At 38.5% G+C, this 12,540-nt stretch overlaps 1 long non-coding RNA gene across 1 annotated transcript; it reads left to right on the forward strand.

Annotated features, from left to right (window-relative positions):
* Positions 1 to 335: 335 nt before the first annotated feature.
* Positions 336 to 10,406, forward strand: LOC124269813. The gene is made up of 3 exons (XR_006896621.1): positions 336 to 346; positions 564 to 572; positions 10,339 to 10,406. It is a non-coding gene; the product is annotated as an uncharacterized LOC124269813 (long non-coding RNA).
* The last annotated feature ends 2,134 nt before the right edge of the window (positions 10,407 to 12,540 follow it).

Consider the following 12,540-nt stretch of genomic DNA (forward strand, 5'->3'; position numbering starts at 1 on the left):
GTGAAATAGTCTACACACTCATGGGGATCCTTGGATTGAGAAGAAATGGAAAGAAGTGGTAGTAAAATCCTTCCTAAATTTCCAAAGATTTCCAAGCCTTGGAAATATGATATTTCCAATTTTGGAAATATTTGGAAATATGATATTTCCAAATTGGAAATTTTTGGAAATCACCATTTTTTTCTTGTGTGACCACCCGATCCCGTTTGTCGCCACTTACGACAAGCATGGGTTACTGAAGATCAATTCTAACCCGGACCTTCACGGGTCCATAGTGTGATTGTTACTGAAGCAAAAGAGCGGGCACCAAATGTCTTAAGGTTGAACGGTGGAGGATCCTGCAGGTGTTGGTTACTGGATCTGAGGACACGAGCAGGAGTGAATGGTGTGAGAAGATCAGAAAGGTATGAGGGAGTCGTTGAGTTAACACAATGGTAAGTGAGAATGAGTACATTGAAATCAATTCTTTCATGGATCCGTAACCAGTGCAAGGAATCCAAAACGAAATCTACGTCACAGGTGGGTTTAGAACGGGTAACAAGACGGGCAGCTTTATTTTGGAGAGATTGAAGGTGCTTTATCTGGGTTTTAGAGGCACGTGTAAGAAGACTGTTGCAATAAGTCCAATATTGACAGAATGAGGGAGCGAATAAGCAGAGCAGTGGTGGGTCAGTTGGATATGCCGGATATGTTACGGAGTTGATAGTGAATAGTTTTGCACAGCTGATTTATATTTTCATGGAGAGACTGCTATCCAAGTAGTCTCCCAGATTGTTCACAGCAGTGGACAAAGGGATCAAAGAGTCCCCAATCTGAAGATGATCAAAGTGACACATTTATTTTCACCATATTTGCTGTCATCCAGGACTTGACGTCACTGAGGCACAACTCAGTTGTGTATGGTGCAGGCTTGGTTAGTCTCTGACAGATCCAATTTGTCAAGCAATTGCGAATTGTAAGCATAGAAGTGGCTAATGACCCGGCACTGTGATATAAGGTGACCCAAGGATTTGGTATACATCGTGAAGAGGACTGGTCCCAACACGGAACCCTGGGGTACGCCGCATTTGAGCACTGAGGGAGATGATTGGAGCCATTGTGAGGAATCCTTTCAGAGCAGTTCCAGAGATATCAAATTCAGTATGCAGTCGATCCATTAACTTGTCATGGTCAATGGTATCAAAGGCAGACGAAATGTCCACCATAACAAGCATGACAGCGTTATTATAGTCGACAGCACTAATGACCTTGTCCAACACACAATTCAAAGCTGTTTCTGTACGCAGATTGAGGCTTATCCATTAACTGAAATTTGATAAGGTGTCGAGTTAACTGGTGTTTCACAACTTTCTGCAGCAAAGATAAGCTTGAAACCGGTCGGTAGTTGGAATACTGTTCAGAATCTAGTGAAGGCTTCTTTATAAGAAGCGATTTTGAAGCAGGAGGGAAATTTGTCTGTTTCCAAATTTTTGTTGACGATAGCTGGTGACTGTGGGAAGAAGAGTGTCCAGAATTGTCACGAAGAACTTGTGGGTACAGGATCCAAGTGACAGCATGTAATCTTGGAGGATATATTGATCATTTTAATATCAACATCACAGACAGGATCAAAAGACACTAGCCTCTGACCAGTAAATCCATTTGATGAGATATCCTCACACAGCGCATAGGTGACGTAACTTGGCGATTTTCTCCATGAAGTATGTGTTGAAGCCCTCGTCAGTGGTTTGAAAGACACGTTATTTGTTTTCCCTAAGAGCTTAAACAATGTTGAAATCAGATGTTTAGGGTTTTTGGAGTATACCTCAATCTCACTATTAGTATGTATATGCTTTGACCTAGCCTTTTTGATACACTTGGTGACATTGCTCCGTGCAGCAGAATATAGCAGTTATAGTATGTTTTGTTACATACCTATTTATACTTATAGTTATATGTATCTCAAATAGCTCCCTTGCGTACCACCTTCTTCAGTTTTACCGGGGCATGTTTGTCCAGTGAAGCTGTGAGCGTGGCGTTAAACAGATCTACCAGCTCCTCTGCATCATTAGGAGGATCAGAAACAAGAAGGTACTCTAGGAGGTCTTTCTTAAATTGCCCAAGGTCGATGCTTTTCATGTTCCTGATTTGTACTTCACGTTGTTTCGTACTGTGTCGCTCAAGGTTTAAAGTGAGAGTCACCATGGAATGATCTGAGAATATGGGTTCCTTGACTTGCGGATCATGTGTAATTACCCAACCAATAGTATACCCTGACCGATGTTGGTTCACGCACATGGTGTGTTAAATCACAGTTTTGAAACATAATGCACACTTTGCTGGTCAGAGAGTCGGACCAGTTTTCAAAATGCACATTGAAATCTCCAAATATCAAGAGAGACTTAGTTTGTTTTCCCAATGATGTACACAGCATAGAAAAGCCTTCACATAAATCTGAGTAAGTCGATCTGTTTGTTTTGGATGGTGGGGGTCTTTACAGACAGACAGACTTAATAATACTCTTTCTGCATGTGATATTGACCACCAAATATTCAAAGGAGGAGAAATCACTTGCCTGAGATGGGAGGTAAGTAGTAAATCATCTCTGTGAATGACAGCTACGCTGCCTCAACTTCTGTCAGTTCGAGGAATATATGCTTGAGTTTATACCCATCAATTGTCATTTCTGAACATAACCATGTATCTGTGATGCACAGTAAATCAACCCTACAATCCAAAATGTAGTCAAACAGGTTACGTTTTTGGCAGATTGTGCATTCAAAAGACTGATCTTAAGGAAATCTTGTCTTTTCACTTTGGGATGGACAAGCATCAATTTTTTAACATTGCAACTGATCTTCTCTCTTAGAAGTCTTTAGTGCACTTCTTGATTCTCTTCACAGCACCCGGTAAGCTCTTAATATGTGGGGACTTTAATTACCACATTGACAAGACAACTGACAGAGATGCGCAGAAGCTGCTCAATAATCTTAAAGTTAATGGTCTAACTCAAGTTATGAATGAACCAACCCACACTCAGGAACATCCTCTCGACCTGGTAAGTGTGCGTGAGAACGAACTGACGGTCAGTAACGTAAGATTTGATCATTCTGTAAGATTTGATCGCTACAGTGTCTTGTTCAGTGTCAACATCTCAAGACAATCCAGTGATCAATAGCATGAACATCGACCTGCACAATTGGGAACCGATGACATGGGTGAACCCAGCCAGCGAGCCTGACCACCCGATCCCGGGTACCCAACAGTAGCTAGGTAGTACAACATAGTATATGCCTGTCTCGGAATTCGTCCATCATGCATTGTCGTTAACTTAAGCCAATATTTCATCGTTCGAAAGTAAGAATTAATATAAACTGGACATTGTCCACATTCTCCATATACTATTGCATTTGATGTTTGTAGACCGACATTTAAGAATATTTTGTATGCTAGTAAGTGCCCCTAAAAAGTCAGTATTTAAGATTCGCTTGTTTAAATCATTTCTATAAGGGCGTTATCAATACCTGGAGATTTACAATTTTTCATATGCTGTATAGCCTTGTGATCGTCTTCTTCCGTTGTAATGAATTCAAGTATCTCCTTATCAACTTCACTCATTTCGACAGATTGGTCTTAAGTGAGTAGTACATCTGATTCAGTTATATCTCTCCTGCTGAAAAGTACCATCTTTTTTTAAGTTATATTACTCGTACAGGATATTAGCATTGAAATTCTTCTCAGCTCCCTCCAAAGCACAGGGGCAAACTGTTACGTTTATTTTAAAGTCTACACTGTTGAGTTTAACACACTGAAGTTCTTTTTCGTCTTAATTTACAGCTTTTAAACTGCTTTAGCGTCTTCCTTTGCCTTATGACGCTTTGGTCCTTAAAGAGTGAATTCTTTCTGAATAACAGTCACTCTCCTTTTTCATACAGTCAACATCAAGTAAAAATCTTACAAATGACTCCATGGCTAAATCTACATCCTTTTCTAAGACATTTATGAAATTGTCTTAATGGTTTATTCAGGAGTAAATAAGGCCACCGGCCAATATTACAAGTCATACAACACAATTATAACATATATATGGAGCACCAGTAGCAATGATGTACACAGGTTTGACAATAGTGAATTTATGTAATATTAAGAAACTTGGCAGGTTTTTTAAGTCCTTGGAAGACACACTTTGCAAGGCAGCTTACAGTATAACAATTATCACTTTTACAGAGCATAATCGATTTCTGTACAAATGGAGATTTACAATAGTGGTATGGCAAAATAATATTCCTTAGATCTGAGTAAAATGGACACTGTAATAAAAACTGAAACTCAGATTCTTGCACAGGTTCAATACAGAATGGACATAATCTATCTTCTGGTGTAATATTATATGTTCTATCAACTTCAATCATTAGATTATCATAGAACAACGGGAGTTACAAATTTGCGATAAGCGGAAACATTTACCGATGATAAGTAGTTTTCATACACATGAAATTCTTTAATCTGTCCATAAAACTTTAACTTAGAATACTTCCCCAGGTTATCAGTCCATGATTGTTTATCAATATCCACACATCGTTGTTTGAACATGTTACGAAATCCCTTAACATGTTCGACAACTTGCACTTACCAAGGCAATCCAAAGCCCATAGTGAAGAATAACTCCTTAACTTGGAGAGCCCAATATTCTATTCCCTTTTCTGCCAACTTGTATTAATAAGAATATATATGATTAAGTATGGCATTATCCTGCTGGTTAAGTATTCTCTGCCAATAGCTAATTATTTTAACATGCGGATTCACCTTGAGTGAATAACGACCGAGTTCACCTCTAGCAACAATACTGGGTGTACTCATACCAAGATGCCAATATCCTTCAGAAATTTATCTTTGGCGCGAATACTATTGGGTGAGGCATGGAAACCCCATACTTCGCTACCATACATCAGAATTGGACGAATCTAAACATCGAAAATATGGGTTAGGACATGGGGGATAGGTTAACAAAGTTATGAATTTATTACAGTGCATATATTTCTTCATACATTTTTATATTTTTCACAAATTATTCATAACATAGGAAATCTGTATAGGTGCAAGTCGCTGTGCATAGTCTGTCTTGTTTAATAGCCCCGCATGGTAAGCGCAGTAGTAGGCAATTAGCAAACGCGTCCACGCCAACCTTAAACTAATTAATCAAATATGAAGTTATTGAGCTGTGTCGGCTCCGGCCTTTCTCCTCGGGTTCATCCCTTGGTCAAGCACAGATAAGTAGTCCCATCCCAGCAGGAGCATGTCTACCACCAACTAAGTGGTAATCGAAAATCAACTTTTGTTGAACAAGATCGAGATTACCACCATGCCATCCTCTTTGTCCTGTCATAAATGCCATGGTCAAGCGCTGACAGCTATTTTGTTAAGCAGCTGGCGCAGGCTGACTGTGGCTACACCATAAAGAAAATCAAACCTTGTTAGGTAATCATCTTCTTACCACCTACCTCGTGTAGTATACTTTGTCAGCATAGGGTAGATAACGCATATGGAAACTTCAACTTTATAGAAACTTGATAATGACAAACGAGTAGAGCTGTGGGTTATAAAATCCTGGGTTCTACCATCTCAGGCACACTTGCTTGAATAAAACGAAGGAACTCACAGCTCTCTCCTTTTTTGTTTCAAGGTAAGAAACATTTAAACTTTATTCTTGCTTATGTCTAACTTGTTATTTCTTTGTAATTATTGTCTAGAAACTGTTAGAGTCAGGTTTGAAACATTCCTATATATGATACTGAAGCACTTTTAGAAATACCTACCATTGTAAATGCTAGTTCTAGATAACCCATAATTCTTAGGCACTATCCAAGGATATTTATTTATGCACATTGCGTCGTGGGCTCCTCAAGTTTTATGTTTTTCATGTAAAAACGAATATTTCTTTTCTATGTTTCGACACACGTGTGTATTCCAGGTCCTTGTCTAGTTTTATTCATGTTTGCGTGTTAGATCTGTATATGCAGGTTAGATTCCCGTTCAGTAGCCTAGATTCTAGTAGCTTAGTCACAAAAACAGTTCCGAGAGTTTATACAATTATTTCGAACAATGATGTAGGTCAGTTATACCGTATTTTACGATAGTCCGCCGATCAAATGATATTCGTGTAGATTTACCTCAGATAAGCGCCAACATTTGTATTTTGATTTCTCACCAACATGATAAGTATTTGAATAATGATATCAAACATTCCGTTCCGCGTGCAGTCGTATACGGTACAGAAAAGTTTATACGGGAATCACATTACCGTAATCATTAGAAAATGGTATTGTCTACTTTTCTTATTACCCGAGAATATACATTCAAATTCGTGTAGTTTAAGCAATTACAGTCTTCATTTTGTATTTATTCAGCTCCGTAATTTTAGGAATACTCGTACCCAATGACAATAGCGCCGTTCTAGTGCATTATTACATATTCATTTAACTAAGTTACTGTCTTGGTTTGTAAAGCACAAAAAAATGTACCTTCCGACATGGGGGATTCCCTTGTTTAAGTGTAGCACTACAACATTACATATATTCTAGGTCATGGCTTAACTCCGTATATGTCGAAATTGCACGTTGCCAATAGCAACATCACCCTCGAAATACATTTACCGTAGTCTCCCAAATAATTCGTTAGCGCAATAGGCACTACATACCGTAATTGTCATAAACCCTTACCGTAGTTAACACATTAGGCGCGACATACCATAAGTCATAAATCCGTACAGCAGTTAATGAAATAGGCACTACATGCTGTAATTGAATTGTTGGGCGCTCCACTCAGTACTTGTCCTCTGCAATTGTGGTTGATGATTAATTTATCCGTCAGGCTATGTTATTTATCAGTACCGTAGTAACTCAAGGAAATGTATTGGTTGTATTATGTTTCTGTAAGCAGTTACCGTACATACCTTGTTGTACCACACATTGCTTGTATTACCTGACTTAGATATAAACTGTATAAGGATGTCATTGATTATTGTTTCTATTATTGTATGTCATTATTATGTATGAATTGATGTATTTTGAATGTCATGCAAGACACTTGCTTGAATAAACCGAAGGAACTCACAGCTCTCTCCTTTCTTGTTTCAAGGCTCGCTCCCTATAGCTAATTCCCCAAATCGAGGCCTGACAGCACCTTTGGCACACCTAGCGTTAAAGGTCGTCCTAACGGACAAAATGCAAAGCTGTCTTACATTCTTGACCTAAGTATTGATAAAACTTTGATTGCCTGCTCGGACTGCGTCTTTTGTGTAACAAACCAGGAACCCGAAGAAGAGAAGTGAACTCCTAAGTACTTATAAGATGAAACAATATCAACTGGATTTCCATTAAATGTGAATTTTTCATATCGAATAAGTCTACCACCTTTTCGAAATACAATGAATTTACTTTTATCAACGTTAATCTTAAGTTGCCATTTATCCCAATAAGCTGATAACTTATCAACTCTTTTCTGGTAACCTCTAACCCTACTGTCAAACATAGCAATATCATCAGCAAAAAGCAAAATAAAAAGTTCCATCAAATCTATATATCAATACACCTTTGGTTATCCATAGACAAATCCGCAACAGTATCATTCATGAAGAAAGAGAAAAGAAATAGTGATAATTGAAAAAACCTTATCTCACTCCATTAGACACTCAAAGAAAACCGTATTGACACCCTCAAGGGATCAACAAGCCTTGACAGTTTACTTTAATATATTTAATATTATAATATATTCTATCATAAGTTTATAGAACTGAGTCAAACACTGATTTTAAATCAATGCAAACAGAATACAATCTACCCTTATCAAGAGGCAAGTATTTAGTAATAATAGTATCAAGAATGAAAATATTATCAATAGTCTGATACCCTTTAAGAAAACCTGCTTGTTCAGATGCAAAATAATTTTCGTCTTCAGCCTATCTATTTAGTCCTGGCGCCTTACCCGTTTGCATACTATCCAGTATACTCCGCACTTCCTCAAAAGTAATATTCATGTCTAAATTGGTGACATCAGATGTAGCTTCGACCAAACTGTCACGAATAGAATTAACAAAATTAATGACATAATCATAAAACTCAACCTCTGCTGTACAAACATTTGTACCTTGAAATAGTGATTAAAAATGTAACACCCATTGCTCGGGTGTACATTATTTTTGCTAACATATGATCTGATTTTAACAGATCACCAAAAAAGTTTATTATTTTTAAGTAACAGGGCTTAAGTCAGTTTGTTTGACATCATCTGTCGGGCACATGCTGTTTTCTGTTTATTTCATGCGTGCAGTCCGGCATTCATGATCAAACCAGTTATCTCCCTTACATTTTTCTGAAATTTGAGAGCACATTTTAACAACAGTTCCCCATAATGCTCAACAGCAAGATCTATACTTCCAGAGTTCAAATATTGATCACTATCAGGAATGGAATTCCAATGATCAATGTAGTATATTTCGAGCTTATCTTTCCATACGTAGCGTTGTTGTTTTGACAGTTCATTGTTAGGTTGATTGACAGTTTCGTTGTCTATCTGAAGTTTATAGGTCACTTCAATGTGCGAGGATTCGATCTGATCATCAACGTTAAAGTCACAAAACATAGGTATTGTGGAGGCGAAACACAGCACATAGTCCACCACGCTATATCCTTTGTTGGCGAAACACGTACTTTTGCCGATACCAGCATCTTGGAAAAGCCTACCGTTACAAATACGAAGTCCGGTTTGTTTACATCATTCCAGTAGTGAATGTCCACGTTTGTTTACAGTGTATCCTGTGATTTCCGAACGGTAATACCTCCATTAGAAATATAATCAAGCTCACTGTCAATAGATAAGTATAGAGGATCGTCATTTACAATATAGTCCTTCAGTGACCCATCGACAGTGGATAAGTAGATATAAACTCAGTAACATCATGCTCGATAGTTTCAAACAGCGGTTCATTAGTAAATTCACAAGTGTCATCCGGTGAAAAATACATAGTACACATAAATACCGTTAGGTCTTTATACCTGACGTGGAGCCACATAATGACTTTATATGAACTAGGTAATAACTTAACATACTAAGCGAAAGAGTCTCTGATAAATAATACCATACCTCATGAGTTTATGATCCGCTTTCTGTCTTGAGCTACTGAAGACAGTATATCCAGGTATAGAAATCACATCATTGTCACAGATCCAAGTTTCAACCAGAGAAGCAATATCAAACAATGAGACATAGTTACGAAATTCAGGGTTATTAAAGTTCCCTTTCAACCCCTGGTGTTCCAGACAACACAGCTACAGGAATGTATGGTACACACATGGCTTCGGCCACATCACTAGCTCTCCGTGTCATGGGTCATGTCATGTCCGCCTGAACCAGGGGTCGTGTGAAATATTTCACAGTTATCACCAAGTTGAGTTGTTTACCGTCGTCGCACAATTCGAACTGTTATAACTGGTAATAATTTGAATTAAAAAATTGTAGGTTATTAGACTACCGCTGCATGACGCTATTATATGTGATTAGTCGTCGCGAAAACATTATGCCATGATGCACGTGCAATATACGGGTCATGGAATAAAGGGCGGCAGTCTTGTCGCAGTCATCACCCAGTCGACATGTTGTGTGGTTTGTGCATGTGGATGTGCATGGAACATGAACTTATTGACGAACCTAACAATTTATCATCAATTTGTATCCTGTCATACCTCAGAGAAAGCAAACTTGTTCTCGGTACGTGCTTGGTCCATATGCGTTTTCAGCTTCCTCCGGATTTCACGCACTCGGTCTGTGAAGTCCTGTGAGATGTTGATTGGGGATCCTTTCAGGTGTTTCGGCGCCAGTAGATGACCTCGTCGGGAGTCCCTGTCATGTCCGTTACGCCTAATGACATAACGAACTTTCCTTTCTACTTCATGTGGTTTCTCTCCTGTGTTTTCACGGAGCTATGTGACATGCATCCGCTCTTCTCGACCGCTAGGTGGCGCCCCCGAATTTTGTCTTAATGGTAACCTAAAATTGATATATTTTTAATGAATATGCTGGCGTGTTCAAACTTGCATGTACTTGAACTCACCTCTGCGTCGGGTTTGTCCACATTAACTGGCTACTCCGTGTGGTACTCTGGGTTTAATGAGACGCCCGTTCTTAAAGAATGCAATAAGCTCCTTGTCTCTTTGCTCGGCCAGAATATTACGTTGACGTGTAGTCAGGTCATTTGAGAGTCCAATATGTGAACTCTGGAATCTGGACCTCTGAGTTAGCACTACTCTTTGTCCTCTGTCAACGTAACCTTCGCGATTAGTCGGCGTGAAGTTGAAGGTGAAGTAGTCTAAAATTATTGTCCCCCTGAGAGGGTACGTAAGACCACGTCAGTCAAAGTATATTTATTCGTAACATGCTTTTGACCGCAGAATGCGTTTTCATTGAATTCCGGGCTACCTTTGTCAAATTCGCTTACATCAGAAGGGATAGTGTAAATCCAGCTAGAGTCCACGCAGGTAACACAAGTACTGTAATTAAGTCCCCATATGGTCTCCAGTATGGTGATCTACCTTAAGTTGTTAGCGATCCATAGCCTATTTTATTGTATTGTTGTATGTATAATTGACAATGTCGTTTTATGGTAAAATGCCAGTTTTAAGACCTAGGCTGTGATAGTCTAGTTATTTTACTGTCATTTGTAGAGTCTGACAAATATTTATATATATATACAACTTCCATAGTCACAATATGACTAAAATAATGCCGATGTGACTTTAAATGTTAACGCATTCACTAATTAATCGCTCATATATACCCACTGTGGTAAGAGTTGAACTACTTGTTAGTTTGACTATTATGACATGATTGGTTGGATTTGACGATCACTACTTATGAACTATGCATAACAACCGCTTATGAATACCGTGGCGTATAATAGCATTCATTCATCTCGGAATGCCTCGATGAAGATTCCAAAGGATAATTAAGGCTCCCAGAATTCAAAAGGGCATAGAAGCTGCTGTATTATGTGAACGTGACACGGACAATAAAAGCAATACAAACAATGAAGCTCGGATGTTTATGAATATTATAGGCTGCAGGTTCTACCCCTTCAGTACTCTTGGACATTACAGGGATACACAAGATGACCTCTTGCCCACAATCCTCTGACAACACGTTCTCCCCTGTCAGCAAAGAGGTTGCGTTGACTCAAAGGTAACGCGTATTGCAACGATCCCCGTCCATTGGGATTGTGGATTGTGCTACAAAGCCATCATGATAAACAGTACATGACTGACAACAGACACAGATATGAAGAGGAAATGCAGCTGAGCAGTTCACTGTGGACAGTAAACTATTATGAATTAGAAAAAAGGAAATGTTTTACACATCCTGTGTCCATGTGCAACCCACGTTAAAATGACAGATGAAAGAGTTGGATTGTACACAGCTTTACAGACGCTTTATGGATAACGACTTCTTTTTTACGTGTGAGCGACGTTTTTGGTTCAGATTATAGTACCGTTGTTAAGCAAGAATGTGATGATGATGATGATGATGATGATGATGATGTTTCGAGATGTAACGTGCGCTTTCTGACATAATGCGTTTTTCGCAAGAATATAAAGAATAGATGTATATACACTGAATAACAAAGAAAATAACACAATTAACATACTAGCCTATAGTCCGTTTGGCTCAAAAGCGGACCGATGAATTGCAATCTTACTCGAAAACTAATAAACTTAATATACTCAATGAAACGCTGATCATAATCAAAACATCATACCAACTCTGTGAGATTTTTGCAGAATTTTTGTCCTAAAAATAATAAAGTTGTTTAACAAACTATCATAAAATATTTTGTTAATATAAATATTAAAATATTGACACAGTTCACTGTTTGTTACGAGGTGTTACGAGGTTACGACAGCCAGGTGTTCGAGAATCACGTTCACAGACAAAGTTATTTATTCATTAACCTGTGCTGTGCCGTCTCCATCCGTTCTCGAACACCTGGCTGTCCCTTTCTGTACAGCAGAACATTGACATAGTCAACTGGGAACATCACCAGGGAACAACAGGTTTCAAAGCACCTTTTGTTTTGAGAAAATGTATAACGATTAAGATTTTCAGGTTTTGAGAGAAGCAGGCATTTAATGTGTGTTTTAGATGTTTGTCTGGGGTCAATTCAGTGTTGAGAATAGATCATATTTGACAGCGTTGGCGATTTGACTGTACCTTCTACCAGTGTTCATTGTTTCCCCGCGGCAGCACAGGTAGCTGCTAAACGAATAGGCTGACTAGTACTACACAGAGATTTGTCAAAACTATAAATATACACTTTTCCAGAAGACGAGAATGATACTAGAGGAATTGGTACAATTCACTCTGAATTACGATAGACAATATGAGTTAAGGATAAAACGTTTTGTCAAACAGCAAGAGTACACAGCTTGCATCACTTCATGATTTTAAAACCCAAACCATGAATATATGTCAGAATATCATACAAGCTGTGACATAGCATCATAAAAGTGCAAA

The sequence above is a fragment of the Haliotis rubra genome, unplaced genomic scaffold, assembly GCF_003918875.1.
Source record: "Haliotis rubra isolate DU_JTF1 unplaced genomic scaffold, ASM391887v1 Scf1017, whole genome shotgun sequence".
Lineage (NCBI taxonomy): Eukaryota > Metazoa > Mollusca > Gastropoda > Lepetellida > Haliotidae > Haliotis > Haliotis rubra.